General features: G+C 47.7%; 7 non-coding genes and 1 pseudogene across 7 annotated transcripts; all 8 read left to right on the top strand.

Moving 5' to 3' along the window:
* Positions 1-867: 867 nt before the first annotated feature.
* Positions 868-1054, top strand: LOC131738440 (U2 spliceosomal RNA). The gene has a single exon (XR_009329967.1). It is a non-coding gene; the product is annotated as a U2 spliceosomal RNA (small nuclear RNA).
* Positions 1055-1653: 599 nt separating this feature from the next.
* Positions 1654-1844, top strand: LOC131739058 (U2 spliceosomal RNA). The gene has a single exon (XR_009330225.1). It is a non-coding gene; the product is annotated as a U2 spliceosomal RNA (small nuclear RNA).
* Positions 1845-7795: 5951 nt separating this feature from the next.
* LOC131738598 (U2 spliceosomal RNA) lies at positions 7796-7961 on the top strand (annotated as a pseudogene).
* A 484-nt stretch (positions 7962-8445) lies between these two features.
* LOC131739057 (U2 spliceosomal RNA) lies at positions 8446-8636 on the top strand. The gene has a single exon (XR_009330224.1). It is a non-coding gene; the product is annotated as a U2 spliceosomal RNA (small nuclear RNA).
* Positions 8637-9233: 597 nt separating this feature from the next.
* Positions 9234-9424, top strand: LOC131738258 (U2 spliceosomal RNA). The gene has a single exon (XR_009329822.1). It is a non-coding gene; the product is annotated as a U2 spliceosomal RNA (small nuclear RNA).
* A 591-nt stretch (positions 9425-10015) lies between these two features.
* LOC131739056 (U2 spliceosomal RNA) lies at positions 10016-10206 on the top strand. The gene has a single exon (XR_009330223.1). It is a non-coding gene; the product is annotated as a U2 spliceosomal RNA (small nuclear RNA).
* A 587-nt stretch (positions 10207-10793) lies between these two features.
* On the top strand, positions 10794-10984 carry LOC131739054 (U2 spliceosomal RNA). Its single transcript, XR_009330222.1, has one exon. It is a non-coding gene; the product is annotated as a U2 spliceosomal RNA (small nuclear RNA).
* Positions 10985-11575: 591 nt separating this feature from the next.
* LOC131739253 (U2 spliceosomal RNA) lies at positions 11576-11766 on the top strand. Its single transcript, XR_009330421.1, has one exon. It is a non-coding gene; the product is annotated as a U2 spliceosomal RNA (small nuclear RNA).
* Positions 11767-12722: the final 956 nt, after the last annotated feature.

Genomic DNA, 12722 nt, shown 5'->3' with positions numbered 1-12722 from the left:
GATACCAGCACAGCTAAGTGCGTTTGGCGTGTCATCAATGTTGTCAAGCAGATCCTGTGGGAAGGCCGTAACGTCTGTGTCTATCACAAGCAGGAGCTAGACACTATCACCACGACCAGAAGGGCACAAACTCTTATCAAGGACTTTGTAATTCTGGACATCCGGACCCTCGGGAAGGACAAGGCCTGCGCGGAGTGGAGGATCGCCGGACTTCAGGACGTGAAGATGGAATAAAGGAAAAAACTGGAACCGCTAGCTCCTAGGAGCGGGACTACGGGGCACCGCTAAGCCTTTTATTTATTTTGTCATGCCAGCATTCCGCCCTTTTTAGCTGGCATGACCGTTTTTTCAACGGTGCCCTGGTTTTATGTAGTCTTTTTGTTTCAGTTTTATTGACTTTTATTTGATTTACGTTGAATGTTTTATTTGATTTTGTTTTGTTTTGTTTTATGTATCTTTAAGATTTTTAATGTAAACTATTAAAAGTTACATTTTAAGTGTTTTAAAATTTTAGAATTTTAACTCACTGTTCTATACACTGTCCCTTTTCCCCTGTCCCTGTTTTAGATCTAGTTTTATGTTCACTTTTGAACTTTTTTAGAGAGCACTCCCCGGCCCTCACAAACACTGGTTTTTTATAGATGGTTCTTTTTTTCCAGTCACTTTTAAAGCAGCACAGGTTTTTTTCATGTTGATTTTAATCTGTGTCTGTTTTGACCATGTACAAAGCACAATTGTCTTGGTGTTTTTAAATGTATTTTAAATGCTTTTAAAACAAAATGTATGTCTGTATGCATGAATGTCATCTTTAAAAGAAATGTAAAATGAATGAAAAAAACGAATGGGTGTAAATGTAAAAAATGTAAAATCTCTTTCTCTCTTTCTTTCTCTCTTTCTCGTATCTGTTCTTATCAGTTTAATATCTGATACGTCCCCTATCAGGGGACCATATATTAAATTGATTTTTGGAATCGGGAGATGGAACAGGGGCTTGCTCTGTCCACTCCACGCATCGGCCCGGTATTGCAGTACCTCCGGGAACGGTGCACACCTTTCTCTAACGTTGGTCAAAGTCAGATCTGGATCTCTCCTGTGAGCATTTTGTCTACCCCTGCTGGAGGGAGAGTGCCAGTGTTGATGCAAGTTTTCCCGCCGTTTTACTTCTTTTTTTTTTCTTTCTCTCTTTCTTTCTTTCTCTCTTTCTTTCTCTCTTTCTCTCTTTCTTTCTGTCTTTCTTTCTTGCTGTCTTTCTTTCTTTTATTCACATGTGGTGATGATGTAGACAGCAGCAGGTTGTTTCCTGGGAGCATGCAGCTAACCAGACAAGTGTGGTGGAACATGTCCCTATGCCAGGACCTTCTTAGCAAGCCAGCCAGCCAGCTAGGCACAGTTGTAGTTACCCAAGGCACCTTGCACAGCATAGCAGCTTGGCATGACTATTTGTAAGACGCACTCCGCCAGTTTATGTTTTGTTTTTGGTGTTATGTGTGTGTTTTTGCTTTGTTTTGTTTCCTCCTGCTTAAATTGCACATTTCCCCTCTGGAAGCAGCAGCCCGTTTTTTGGGGGTCTGCTTATGCTTGGAATTTTGCACCCACCTTTGAATCCCCCTGTGCCGTCCGGGCTGGGGGGCCCCGGGCAAGGGCCAAGTCGCCATCGCTTCTCGGCCTTTTGGCTAAGATCAAGTGTAGTATCTGTTCTTATCAGTTTAATATCTGATACGTCCCCTATCAGGGGACCATATATTAAATTGATTTTTGGAATCGGGAGATGGAACAGGGGCTTGCTCCGTCCACTCCACGCATCGGCCCGGTATTGCAGTACCTCCGGGAACGGTGCACACCTTTCTCTAACGTTGGTCAAAGTCAGATCTGGATCTCTCCTGTGAGCATTTTGTCTACCCCTGCTGGAGGGAGAGTGCCAGTGTTGATGCAAGTTTTACCGCCGTTTTACTTCTTTTTTTTTCTTTCTCTCTTTCTTTCTTTCTCTTTCTTTCTCTCTTTCTTTCTTGCTGTCTTTCTTTCTTTTATTCACATGTGGTGATGATGTAGACAGCAGCAGTTTGTTTCCTGGGAGCATGCAGCTAACCAGACAAGTGTGATGGAACATGTCCCTATGCCAGGTCCTTCTTAGCCAGCCATATACTCTGGCTTCTCTTCAGTTCGAATAAATCTTTCTAAGACTAAGGCTTAGAGGGTAGTGGCATTGCCCGCTCCCTCCGAGGGTCTGTGAGAGGTTTGTTCGGGTGAGGAGGAACAGAATTTTTTTTTATTTTTGACTGGCTTTCTTCAGCTCGGCAACTTTTTGGAAGACTAATGCTCAGTCTGGTTTTGGCTTGCCCAATCCAGGCCGAGGGTCTTTCAAGATTTTGTTGACTGTTGAGAGCAGTTTTTTCTTTTTCAGGCGGTTCCCGTTTTTTTCTTTTTCAGGCGGTTCCGGCTTTTCCAGACGTTCCTGGAGTTAGAGAGAAGGAGGACCTACCATCCAGACGACCTTTGAGGACCCTTTGATGACCTAGACGACCTCATCCCCAGCCCTTGATTGTAATCGAGATCCAGACCGAGAGAGCAGCAGGCGCCCAGCAGAGGGCGCCATCTGGGAGGAGCAGAGGGCGGCCCCGGACCCTGAGGAGGCGTCACAGCCACGATTCTTCCTACGTGGTCTCGGTGCCAAGCAGCGCCCCCTACTCCGCCAGGGAAGGACACCGTTCACCTGGGGAGGGGGTCCCTCTTGCGAGGCGACCATCTCCTCAGGGACTAAAGTAATAGTTCCTTCAACTGCCCAGATTTGCTGCTTACGTTGTCTCTTTTCCGTAGAGAGAGACAACCCGGATGTCCAGAGGCTTCTCCCACCCCAATCGGAGGAGCCAGCTGAAGGATGGCGTTCCGGCCAACCCAGGAAACCAGGAGGCACAATGCGGTGCGCTTCACAAGAAACAAGCAAGATGAAACGGAACCAGGACTGACGAGACTGGAGTTCAGCCGGACCATTCTTCAGAGGGGTATGGGTTTTTCCCCTTCTGACTTGAATTGTTTGGTGAAATTGCCAGGGCTTAAGGAAGTGTTTGAGGTCAGTTTTAGGAACCCCCAAAAGTTACAAGAAATGTGGTCCTTTTGGGGGGAGAATAAATATCTCGCTCCATACAAAGAATTTTGTGTGGATGCACTGACAGACAGAGAAATGAAAGTTGTTACTGTCCAATTTTTCAATGAGGCTGTTAGCGACTATGATATTACAACATGGCTTAACCGCTATGGGAGGGTGTCATCAGAAGGGAGGAAAATTACAGATGAAGATGGGGTTTGGACAGGAGCCAGAAAGTGGCTGGTACGCCTTAATGTTGATCCATCGGGCATTGGAGGCGTCCGCCACATTCCAAACTCCATAGTGTTAGGGCCCAACAGAGGGCTGGTATTCTATAATGGGATGCCAAAACTCTGCAGGAAATGTGGGGAATTAGGACACCTGGCGGCCGCGTGTACTGTAGTCAAGTGCAGGAACTGCGGCGCCCCCCACGAGACCAGCCACTGCAGAGAAGAGAGGCAGTGCAATTTGTGTGGAAAGAAGGGGCACCTGTTTAAGGACTGCCCCTCTTCCTATGCCAACATGGCCAGAGCCAGCAAGGCAAACATGAACAAGCCTAGGCCTGAGCAGGAAGAGGGAGCAAGTAACAAAGATCAGTCCACATCACCACCAACAGTATCCAAGACCCAGACTCCAGCACCACCATCATCACCAGCACCCCCTCACCCCCCCGCCCCCGAGACATGTCCCGTTTTACGAGGACCCCTTCCCCCAGCCCAGAGAGAGAGTACAACAGCCACTCCACTAGCTCCTCCAGTAGCTCCTCTGATGCAGAACACGAGTCAGGGAGGGAGCCCGGACCCAGCAGCGGCCCCCCCCTGAGTAGGGCCCTCTCAGCGCCAGCACTCCCCCTCGGCTCTCGTTATGACGCCATAAGGATTGAGTCCGTGGGGGAGGAAAGCAAAAGCGACAGTGAAAGTGAGAGTGAGAAGGAGGGGAAGGGAGTGAAGAACCAGCAGAGGGTGGGGAAAAGAAAGGGTAGAGACGAGGGGGGGAAAAGAAAGAAGTCCCCTCAGACTGGTCAATGTCTACGCACCCACTAACCAAAACGAAAGAGTTCAATTTTTTCCACAGCTGCGTCCACTCCTGCTGAGGAACGTACCCGTCATCGTGTCAGGTGACTTCAATTGTGCTCTGAGGGACGTAGACCGGAGCAGGCCACGCAACGACCGCTCTAGTAGAGTTTTGTCCTCCGTAATATCTGATTTCTCCCTGTGTGATGCAGGTAAGGACCTGGTGCCTCCCTTTACCTGGGTGAGCTCATCTGGGACCTCCTTCTCCCGTATAGATCTCGTCCTGCATACCAGCTCCCTTACGAAGACGGCAGTAGACACCCAGGCCGTCTTCTTCTCTGGTAACATTGCAGGTCCCTCAGACCTCCCAGATGGGGTCAGGGGTTTGGAAATTAAACACCTCCTTACTCGATGACCCCTCCATAGCTGCAGCCTATAAGAGCAGGCTTGTTGAGTGGACCACTTTGCGTGACCTATTCAACTCCCCTATAGAGTGGTGGGAGATGGTCAAAATGAGAACTAAGGGTTATTTCATAGCAGCAGGCAAGAGGAAAGCAAAAGAAAGGAGGGCCAAATATAAACACCTGAATGCTGCCCTCCAGCATCTGAGCCTGCTTCAGCTTCGGGGGTTCCCTGTAAGCGACGAGATAGCCCAGACCAAGCTAGATCTTTCAGTGCTTTGTAGGGAGGAACAACGAAAGGTCATGCACAATGCAAAAGTGCAAAAAATGGAGGAAGACGAAAAGTGTACTCGCTTCTTCTTCCAGAAAACGAGGGAGAAGCGGCACTTGATGTCCTCCATGCTCGACAGCAGGGGGAGGATAGTAGAGGATAGTGAGGGAGTGAAAAAAGTGGTAGAGAACTTCTATAGGGACCTATATAACATCAAAGCTACAGATGACACCCTGATAGAGTGGTTCCTGAGCCAGTTGGAGCCTGACTCAGTGCGGGACGACGAGGAGGAGGAGAAGGACCCAGAACTCACGCTGGAGGAGCTCACCCAGGCGGTTAAGACCATGAACACCGGTAAGACGCCAGGTCCAGATGGCATCCCGGGTGAGTATTACCATCTTTTTTGGGACATGCTAAAAGTCCATTTAGCGGAGGTCTACAGAGCGGTCTACAGGGAGAAGCGGTTGGGCCCTTCTATGCGGGAGAGTGTAATTACTCTCCTTCATAAGAAAGGGGAAGTTAAAGATCTACGGAATTGGCACCCAATCAGCCTCCTTTGCGTGGATTACAAGATACTAGCCAAAGCTCTGATGCTCCGGCTACAAGTACACCTCCCTTTGGTCATTGGCCCCGACCAGGCTTGTGGCGTCCCAGGGAGGTCCATCACGGATATTTTAATGTTAACAAGGGACATTCTGGCTTATTCTAGAGAACGGAACCATCCCCTCTGCCTGTTCAACCTTGACCAGGAGAAGGCGTTCGATAGGGTAAGCCATGAATATATGTACAAAGTGATGGACCAGATGAAATTCGCTCCTGGACTTAGGGAGTGGGTTAAAACCATATATACAAACATTAGTACCCGAGTCTTGGTGAACAGGCACCTGACTGGTAAAATATCTATCCAGTCAGGGGTCAGACAGGGTTGCCCACTATCCCCACTGCTATATGTCGTGTGCATTGAACCCCTCCTGCAGGCAATTCGTAGGGATACCAATATAACTGGTTTCCAGCTGCCTGGATCCAACGTGGTCCAGGTCAAAACAACAGCATATATGGACGATGTGTCACTCATTTGCACCAACACATCGTCGGTACCTCGGATTAGTAATATCCTTGAGAAGTACTGCACGGCGACCGGGGCAGTGATTAATAAGTCCAAGAGCGAAGTCTACGTGTCTAAAAATTGGCAGGTAGATAGGGAACTGTCGGACATGTACCCTGTCAAAAAGGACAAAATCAAGATTCTGGGCCTCATTTTCGAGAACAATAGCTCGGGGGCCCAGAGCTGGACGGCGGCCATTAACCAGGTCCGTAAAAAGATTGGCGGATGGAGCACAAGATCCTTAACAATGACGGGTAGAGTATTAATAACCAAGTCTATACTGTTCCCCATCCTCTCTTATGTAGGAAAAATCTTTCCCCCAGACAGGACCACCAAAAAAGTGGTGGACCGCATTATCCACCGCTTTATCTGGGGCAGCAAGATGGAGAGGGTAAAGCGAGCCACCCTGAGTAAAGCCGACAAGAAGGGAGGTAAGGGGGTCCCGGACGTTGTGCAGCTCACCCGAGTGCAGGGGCTCACGCAAACTATCAAGAACATCCAGGCCCTGGACAGGAAGGTATGTTACATGAATCGTTTCTATTTTGCCACCTGTCTCAGGGCCTTGGGCCTCTGCACTATTGATAACACCGTGCCGTACTCCTGGGACCCCCCATTGTATTATAGAACCTTAAGGGACACTATATATAAATTGGGCTTAGATAAAGCAAAATTGGCCTCCTGGGAATACAAGGCTGTAACTAAATATCTTGCCGGTTCCCAGGAAATTGAAAAAGTAGCTACTTTCTCCCTCACCCAAAGCCAAAAAATCTGGGAGAATGTGTCTCACAGCTGCCTCAGTAATGTCCAGAAGGATATAGCATGGAACACCGTCCACAGTGCACTCCCCACTCGAGCGTTCATGTTCAGGAGGGGACTAGCCCAAGTAGAAACATGCCCCTATGCAAAGTGCCGCAAGAGAGAAACACCAGCCCATATCTTCTGGGAGTGTGATGTGGCTGGCAGTGTCTGGCTCTCTGTCTCTGTCTTCCTAAACAGGTTTGCTGACACGGCCAAGATGACCGCTGAGACTGTGCTCTATGGGCCTGCGGGAGGAATCGCTACCAGCACAGCTAAGTGCGTTTGGCGTGTCATCAATGTTGTCAAGCAGATCCTGTGGGAAGGCCGTAACGTCTGTGTCTATCACAAGCAGGAGCTAGACACTATCACCACGACCAGAAGGGCACAAACTCTTATCAAGGACTTTGTAATTCTGGACATCCGGACCCTCGGGAAGGACAAGGCCTGCACGGAGTGGAGGATCGCCGGACTTCAGGACGTGAAGATGGAATAAAGGAAAAAACTGGAACCGCTAGCTCCTAGGAGCGGGACTACGGGGCACCGCTAAGCCTTTTATTTATTTTGTCATGCCAGCATTCCGCCCTTTTTAGCTGGCATGACCGTTTTTTCAACGGTGCCCTGGTTTTATGTAGTCTTTTTGTTTCAGTTTTATGGACTTTTATTTGATTTACGTTGAATGTTTTATTTGATTTTGTTTTGTTTTGTTTTATGTATCTTAAGATTTTTAATGTAAACTATTAAAAGTTACATTTTAAGTGTTTTAAAATTTTAGAATTTTAACTCACTGTTCTATACACTGTCCCTTTTCCCCTGTCCCTGTTTTAGATCTAGTTTTATGTTCACTTTTGAACTTTTTTAGAGAGCACTCCCCGGCCCTCACAAACACTGGTTTTTTATAGATGGTTCTTTTTTTCCAGTCACTTTTAAAGCAGCACAGGTTTTTTTCATGTTGATTTTAATCTGTGTCTGTTTTAACCATGTACAAAGCACAATTGTCTTGGTGTTTTTAAATGTATTTTAAATGCTTTTAAAACAAAATGTATGTCTGTATGCATGAATGTCATCTTTAAAAGAAATGTAAAATGAATGAAAAAAACGAATGGGTGTAAATGTAAAAAATGTAAAATCTCAATAAAGGAGTATCTGTTCTTATCAGTTTAATATCTGATACGTCCCCTATCAGGGGACCATATATTAAATTGATTTTTGGAATCGGGAGATGGAACAGGGGCTTGCTACTCCACGCATCGGCCCGGTATTGCAGGCAATACCGGGCCACGTTGGATCCAGGCAGCTGGAAACCAGTTATATTGGTATCCCTACGAATTGCCTCTTTCTTTCTCTCTTTCTCTCTTTCTTTCTTGCTGTCTTTCTTTCTTTTATTCACATGTGGTGATGATGTAGACAGCAGCAGGTTGTTTCCTGGGAGCATGCAGCTAACCAGACAAGTGTGGTGGAACATGTCCCTATGCCAGGACCTTCTTAGCAAGCCAGCCAGCCAGCGAGGCACAGTTGTAGTTACCCAAGGCACCTTGCACAGCATAGCAGCTTGGCATGACTATTTGTAAGACGCACTCCGCCAGTTTATGTTTTGTTTTTGGTGTTATGTGTGTGTTTTTGCTTTGTTTTGTTTTCTCCTGCTTAAATTGCACATTTCCCCTCTGGAAGCAGCAGCCCGTTTTTTGGGGGTCTGCTTGTGCTTGAAATTTTGCACCCACCTTTGAATCCCCCTGTGCCGTCCGGGCTGGGGGGCCCCGGGCAAGGGCCAAGTCGCCATCGCTTCTCGGCCTTTTGGCTAAGATCAAGTGTAGTATCTGTTCTTATCAGTTTAATATCTGATACGTCCCCTATCAGGGGACCATATATTAAATTGATTTTTGGAATCGGGAGATGGAACAGGGGCTTGCTCCGTCCACTCCACGCATCGGCCCGGTATTGCAGTACCTCCGGGAACGGTGCACACCTTTCTCTAACGTTGGTCAAAGTCAGATCTGGATCTCTCCTGTGAGCATTTTGTCTACCCCTGCTGGAGGGAGAGTGCCAGTGTTGATGCAAGTTTTCCCGCCGTTTTACTTCTTTTTTTTTCTTTCTCTCTTTCTTTCTTTCTCTCTTTCTTTCTCTCTTTCTCTCTTTCTTTCTCTCTTTCTTTCTTGCTGTCTTTCTTTCTTTTATTCACATGTGGTGATGATGTAGACAGCAGCAGGTTGTTTCCTGGGAGCATGCAGCTAACCAGACAAGTGTGGTGGAACATGTCCCTATGCCAGGACCTTCTTAGCAAGCCAGCCAGCCAGCGAGGCACAGTTTTAGTTACCAAGGCACCTTGCACAGCATAGCAGCTTGGCATGACTATTTGTAAGACGCACTCCGCCAGTTTATGTTTTGTTTTTGGTGTTATGTGTGTGTTTTTGCTTTGTTTTGTTTTCTCCTGCTTAAATTGCACATTTCCCCTCTGGAAGCAGCAGCCCGTTTTTTTGGGGTCTGCTTGTGCTTGAAATTTTGCACCTACCTTTGAATCCCCCTGTGCCGTCCGGGCTGGGGGGCCCCGGGCAAGGGCCAAGTCGCCATCGCTTCTCGGCCTTTTGGCTAAGATCAAGTGTAGTATCTGTTCTTATCAGTTTAATATCTGATACGTCCCCTATCAGGGGACCATATATTAAATTGATTTTTGGAATCGGGAGATGGAACAGGGGCTTGCTCCGTCCACTCCACGCATCGGCCCGGTATTGCAGTACCTCCGGGAACAGTGCACACCTTTCTCTAACGTTGGTCAAAGTCAGATCTGGATCTCTCCTGTGAGCATTTTGTCTACCCCTGCTGGAGGGAGAGTGCCAGTGTTGATGCAAGTTTTCCCGCCGTTTTACTTCTTTTTTTTCTTTCTCTCTTTCTTTCTTTCTCTTTCTTTCTCTCTTTCTTTCTTTCTCTCTTTCTTTCTTGCTGTCTTTCTTTCTTTTATTCACATGTGGTGATGATGTAGACAGCAGCAGGTTGTTTCCTGGGAGCATGCAGCTAACCAGACAAGTGTGGTGGAACATGTCCCTATGCCAGGACCTTCTTAGCAAGCCAGCCAGCCAGCGAGGCACAGTTGTAGTTACCCAAGGCACCTTGCACAGCATAGCAGCTTGGCATGACTATTTGTAAGACGCACTCCGCCAGTTTATGTTTTGTTTTTGGTGTTATGTGTGTGTTTTTGCTTTGTTTTGTTTTCTCCTGCTTAAATTGCACATTTCCCCTCTGGAAGCAGCAGCCCGTTTTTTGGGGGTCTGCTTGTGCTTAGAATTTTGCACCCACCTTTGAATCCCCCTGTGCCGTCCGGGCTGGGGGGCCCCGGGCAAGGGCCAAGTCGCCATCGCTTCTCGGCCTTTTGGCTAAGATCAAGTGTAGTATCTGTTCTTATCAGTTTAATATCTGATACGTCCCCTATCAGGGGACCATATATTAAATTGATTTTTGGAATCGGGAGATGGAACAGGGGCTTGCTCCGTCCACTCCACGCATCGGCCCGGTATTGCAGTACCTCCGGGAACGGTGCACACCTTTCTCTAACGTTGGTCAAAGTCAGATCTGGATCTCTCCTGTGAGCATTTTGTCTACCCCTGCTGGAGGGAGAGTGCCAGTGTTGATGCAAGTTTTCCCGCCGTTTTACTTCTTTTTTTTTCTTTCTTTCTTTCTTTCTCTCTTTCTTTCTTTCTCTCTTTCTTTCTCTTTCTTTCTTGCTTTCTTTCTTTCTTTTATTCACATGTGGTGATGATGTAGACAGCAGCAGTTTGTTTCCTGGGAGCATGCAGCTAACCAGACAAGTGTGGTGGAACATGTCCCTATGCCAGGACCTTCTTAGCAAGCCAGCCAGCCAGCGAGGCACAGTTTTAGTTACCAAGGCACCTTGCACAGCATAGCAGCTTGGCATGACTATTTGTAAGACGCACTCCGCCAGTTTATGTTTTGTTTTTGGTGTTATGTGTGTGTTTTTGCTTTGTTTTGTTTTCTCCTGCTTAAATTGCACATTTCCCCTCTGGAAGCAGCAGCCCGTTTTTTTGGGGTCTGCTTGTGCTTGAAATTTTGCACCTACCTTTGAATCCCCCTGTGCCGTCCGGGCTGGGGGGCCCCGGGCAAGGGCCAAGTCGCCATCGCTTCTCGGCCTTTTGGCTAAGATCAAGTGTAGTATCTGTTCTTATCAGTTTAATATCTGATACGTCCCCTATCAGGGGACCATATATTAAATTGATTTTTGGAATCGGGAGATGGAACAGGGGCTTGCTCCGTCCACTCCACGCATCGGCCCGGTATTGCAGTACCTCCGGGAACGGTGCACACCTTTCTCTAACGTTGGTCAAAGTCAGATCTGGATCTCTCCTGTGAGCATTTTGTCTACCCCTGCTGGAGGGAGAGTGCCAGTGTTGATGCAAGTTTTCCCGCCGTTTTACTTCTTTTTTTTCTTTCTCTCTTTCTTTCTTTCTCTTTCTTTCTCTCTTTCTTTCTTTCTCTCTTTCTTTCTTGCTGTCTTTCTTTCTTTTATTCACATGTGGTGATGATGTAGACAGCAGCAGGTTGTTTCCTGGGAGCATGCAGCTAACCAGCCAAGTGTGGTGGAACATGTCCCTATGCCAGGACCTTCTTAGCAAGCCAGCCAGCCAGCGAGGCACAGTTGTAGTTACCCAAGGCACCTTGCACAGCATAGCAGCTTGGCATGACTATTTGTAAGACGCACTCCGCCAGTTTATGTTTTGTTTTTGGTGTTATGTGTGTGTTTTTGCTTTGTTTTGTTTTCTCCTGCTTAAATTGCACATTTCCCCTCTGGAAGCAGCAGCCCATTTTTTGGGGGTCTGCTTGTGCTTGGAATTTTGCACCCACCTTTGAATCCCCCTGTGCCGTCCGGGCTGGGGGGCCCCGGGCAAGGGCCAAGTCGCCATCGCTTCTCGGCCTTTTGGCTAAGATCAAGTGTAGTATCTGTTCTTATCAGTTTAATATCTGATACGTCCCCTATCAGGGGACCATATATTAAATTGATTTTTGGAATCGGGAGAAGGAACAGGGGCTTGCTCCGTCCACTCCACGCATCGGCCCGGTATTGCAGTACCTCCGGGAACGGTGCACACCTTTCTCTAACGTTGGTCAAAGTCAGATCTGGATCTCTCCTGTGAGCATTTTGTCTACCCCTGCTGGAGGGAGAGTGCCAGTGTTGATGCAAGTTTTCCTGCCGTTTTACTTCTTTTTTTTTTCTTTCTCTCTTTCTTTCTCTCTTTCTCTCTTTCTTTCTCTCTTTCTTTCTTGCTGTCTTTCTTTCTTTTATTCACATGTGGTGATGATGTAGACAGCAGCAGGTTGTTTCCTGGGAGCATGCAGCTAACCAGACAAGTGTGGTGGAACATGTCCCTATGCCAGGTCCTTCTTAGCCAGCCATATACTCTGGCTTCTCTTCAGTTCGAATAAATCTTTCTAAGACTAAGGCTTAGAGGGTAGTGGCATTGCCCGCTCCCTCCGAGGGTCTGTGAGAGGTTTGTTCGGGTGAGGAGGAACAGAATTTTTTTTTATTTTTGACTGGCTTTCTTCAGCTCGGCAACTTTTTGGAAGACTAATGCTCAGTCTGGTTTTGGCTTGCCCAATCCAGGCCGAGGGTCTTTCAAGATTTTGTTGACTGTTGAGAGCAGTTTTTTCTTTTTCAGGCGGTTCCCGTTTTTTTCTTTTTCAGGCGGTTCCGGCTTTTCCAGACGTTCCTGGAGTTAGAGAGAAGGAGGACCTACCATCCAGACGACCTTTGAGGACCCTTTGATGACCTAGACGACCTCATCCCCAGCCCTTGATTGTAATCGAGATCCAGACCGAGAGAGCAGCAGGCGCCCAGCAGAGGGCGCCATCTGGGAGGAGCAGAGGGCGGCCCCGGACCCCGAGGAGGCGTCACAGCCACGATTCTTCCTACGTGGTCTCGGTGCCAAGCAGCGCCCCCTACTCCGCCAGGGAAGGACACCGTTCACCTGGGGAGGGGGTCCCTCTTGCGAGGCGACCATCTCCTCAGGGACTAAAGTAATAGTTCCTTCAACTGCCCAGATTTGCTTCT

This window comes from Acipenser ruthenus, chromosome 10 (genome assembly GCF_902713425.1).
Source record: "Acipenser ruthenus chromosome 10, fAciRut3.2 maternal haplotype, whole genome shotgun sequence".
Classification (NCBI taxonomy): domain Eukaryota; kingdom Metazoa; phylum Chordata; class Actinopteri; order Acipenseriformes; family Acipenseridae; genus Acipenser; species Acipenser ruthenus.
Note: the sequence above shows the minus strand (reverse complement) of the source record. Positions and strands in the feature narration are given on the sequence as shown.